This window comes from Topomyia yanbarensis, chromosome 2 (assembly GCF_030247195.1).
Source record: "Topomyia yanbarensis strain Yona2022 chromosome 2, ASM3024719v1, whole genome shotgun sequence".
Taxonomy (NCBI): Eukaryota; Metazoa; Arthropoda; class Insecta; order Diptera; family Culicidae; genus Topomyia; species Topomyia yanbarensis.
Window position 1 is genome coordinate 378,080,602 of NC_080671.1, and position 3,936 is coordinate 378,084,537.

The 3,936-nt window shown below is 27.4% G+C and overlaps 1 non-coding gene across 1 annotated transcript; it reads right to left on the minus strand.

Annotated features, from left to right (window-relative positions):
• Positions 1-3,066: 3,066 nt before the first annotated feature.
• On the minus strand, positions 3,067-3,149 carry Trnal-cag (transfer RNA leucine (anticodon CAG)). The gene has a single exon. It is a non-coding gene; the product is annotated as a tRNA-Leu (tRNA).
• Positions 3,150-3,936: the final 787 nt, after the last annotated feature.

Consider the following 3,936-nt stretch of genomic DNA (forward strand, 5'->3'; position numbering starts at 1 on the left):
TGTTTGTTCTATAAGTTGTGAATATTGGACTAATTTTAAATAAATAATAATTTTATTTAAATCAATTATTTCATTCAGTATTCTTTTTATTCATTTCTTTCATTTGATTTATTTTTTTTTAATTTCATCTGGGGGGAACGATTATTTGAATGCATTTTGATCAGTTTATTCAATTCATGCTTTTAACTTATTTTATCCACCCCTTTCATTTTATGCATTTTACGCATTTTATCCATATTTTCCAGTTTACACATTTTATTCAATTTGTTCATTTTGATGTTCATACTATTTTTTTTCATTCATTCATTTTATTCAATTCATCCAAGTTATTAATTTATTTAATTTATTAATCCTATAACTTTCTTTTAAAATTGTGTGATTTTCAATTTTAATAATTTAATAATTCTGTATATTTTTTCTTCTTTTTATTCACTTTACCAGCTCTATTATTTTTCATATTATTCATTCTTTATATTTAGTTGATATTTATAATTTTATCCATATGATTTTTTATGCATTTCGCTTATTCTTTTTTTAAATTTGGTATCATTTATTTAATTCATCCATTTAATTCATATCATACATCCTATTCGTTTTATTCATATTATTCACATTATTCATCTTATTCCTTTTAGCAATCTCACAATTTTTTTTCTCTAGATTTATTTTATTCCTTTTATTAATTTCGTTTTTTTTGTTTGATTTATTTTACGCAATTCATCGATTGAATTCATTTTATTAATTTTACGACTTTTATTCACTTTATGTACATTGTTCATTTCATTATTTTTTTCAGTTACATGAATTTTATTTAATTTTATTGTATTTTTTATATAAATTTTATTACTTTCACTCATTTGAATAATTTGATTAATTCAATTAATATAGTTATTGAAATTAATTTAATTAAACTATTTCTAATTATTTTCATTAAATTAATTCATATATAAATTTAATTCAATTTAATTTATGTGATTAACTTTACTCAATTTAATTTAAATAATTATTTCACAGCATTACATTTATATTACTAAATTTTTAGTTCATGCATTTTATTCTTGTCTGTCGTTTCATTTATTCATTTCATCTAATTTGTTAATTTAACTCAGTGTAATCTATTGTAATAATTTTGTCACTTTTTTACTTTTCTTATTTTTCATTTATTGATTTGATGTATTTATTTAATTAATGTGATTCTTTTTTTGATTTTTTATTGGATTTGATTTATTGATTTTAGTTTATTCGAGGTTCCATTCGTGTAGGACTAAAAGCAGTGTTCATCACAATTCTACGCATGATTTTTGCAAATTAATGAATAATCCATGCGTAAGAAATGTTTCATCTCCCTCATATCATGAAGGGATATGTGTAAAAAATGTTTCATCTCACTGCTGCACTGCACATTTGAGTAGGTTCTTTCTTCTAATTTTTTGTTCATTTTATCAATTCTAATTATTTTGTTTATATTATTCGTTCTATTCATTTTATCGACTTTAATTTTTTCCATATTATTCAATATGTTTATTTTATTGATTATAAAATTTTCGTTAAATTTGTTTTATTTTATTTATTTTACTTATTTCATCCGTTATTCATTTTTTTTCATAATATTTACTTCATTTGTTTAATGCATTATGTTCATTTTATAATATATACATATTTATTTTACTGGTTTTATCCATTTTTTTCAATTCATTCATTGTGAAAGTATTCCCAAGTAGCACTTGTAACAAGCAACGACAATGATTCGTTGCATAAGCTTTTACACTTGCGCTTTTTTGGTTGCTAAACCACCTTAATAATCGTTGCCGTATACTTTTATGTGACGAATTATGTTGCTGAAACTGCTAGTCAACAACCGGTGTTGCTCGGGTTAATATGGAATTATTTAATTTATTTAATTCATTTAACTCATAACTATTTGAATAATTTAATTAATGTAATTAATTTATTAAATTTTAGTCTTTTACTTCATTTGCTTTATTTTATTAATTTTACCATTTTTTTGATATAAAATGTTTAGTTCATTTCATTAATATTATTCATTGAATTTTCAAATTCATTTAATTCATTTGCTTCATCTGAGTCATGTAGTAAATTTGCTTTCTTAATTTATTTAATTCGTGCAAATGATTTAATTATTTTAATTCATTCAATTCCTTTAATTCCCTTAATTCACTTAATTAACTTTAATATCGTTAGCTTCATTTAATTCATTTAATTAAATTGATTAATTTGTGTAATTGAATTTACTCAATCCATTTGCTTCATTTCATAAATGTATTTTGCTTAATTATTTGAATTCATTTAATTCATACCATTGTTTTAATTTTAATAATTTATTTGATTCATTTTATTTTTTTCATTGATTTTGTATTTTTTTTACTTGGTCTATTCGATTTTTTCATACATTTTATTATTTTTTGATCATTGCATTGATCTTATTATTTGATTAATTTCAATGATTCTAGTAATTTTATAATCCAATTTAATTTATTTAAATAATGTTGTACATTGAATTCAATTTCTTCGTTTAATTCGTCAAATTAATTTAATTAATTTAAAGCATTTGATTCATTGGGTCATTTAATTTATTTTATTCATTCAATATGAATATATTGATTTCAATTACTTTAATTTATTCATTTATCTTAATAACTTCTTCTAACAAAGTCGGATTGACTTGCAGTCTTCCAAAAAGTTGTAGATAATCAAATCATCTTTTTTATTTCCACTTGTAGTGTAAAACTGAAGTGCCAGCTAGCGGTGAAGATGAGAGTTGTCGGGTTTTCCCCGTGTGGAATTGTGGAAACATCCCATACAAAATTGAGGCACTTTGGCCCGGTAGCTAGATTTGACCGATTTGCTTCAAATTTGGAGCACTCCTGGTGGGACTAGGAATCGACTCAGGAGTGTGCTGACGTGATTCATTTTTTCTTGTCACTCTAATGGAGACGCACATTGTTTCTATCTAAGAAATGCAAAAAGTCCATCCCTTGCGTACGAAATTTTGTAAATTGATAACACACCATTTGGTTTCTATAACTATTGCAAAATACTAGATTCTGTCAGAAGTGGGATTCGAACCCACGCCTTCAGAGAAGACTACGACCTGAACGTAGCGCCTTAGACCACTCGGCCATCCTGACTGTGGCGGTCGCTCTATTACACTCGTTCCGCTCCAACCGCGTGTAATGCTCGAACATTGATAATTATCATGCATTATACTCAAGCCAGGCAGCTGAAGCCAAAATTAAAAGTGACCTAAAACATACAACGTTGCCCGAACAATGAATCTCACTAACAAGCGTAATGTTATACTTTATGACAGTTACACGTCGATCCGGTTGCTATTTAGTCCTAGCGCCGCAAAAGCACGTCATTGATGTCGATCGACGCGGGAGAGGGGACCAGAAGCCGTTTTATTTATAATAATCGTGTTGGCCAGTGGAGCTATCGTGCGACAGTGCAACAGCAGCAGGAGAAGGAGGAGGAGGAGCACCAGAACCAGAGAGTATTTATAAATTATAGAGTGGGCTAAACTTTATTTAAAGTAAACTGCTCGCTTTCGTGATAATAGACCATTAACGGAGGAAGCGGGAACGGATCTACCAAACGGCCTGACAGGCCGGTCAGTTATTAACTATTAACGCCAACGGTGGCGTGAACTTCGTCCATTCTCGGCGGCAATAGAGTGGGCATTTGGTTTTGTATTAACCTAATTCCAACAATTTATTTATTTATTGAAAAACACGTATACCTCAAAACCCTAATATGGTTCGGACATCAATTCGAACAAATAGGCTCCATTCGATGTCTGCACAATCAAATAATTACCGAACATTCAAATAATATCCTCACATTTGTGACAAATTGCAACAAAACTGCTAAGCCGTGACATTGAAACTAAACGCAGACAACCGTTAATTTTGTTTT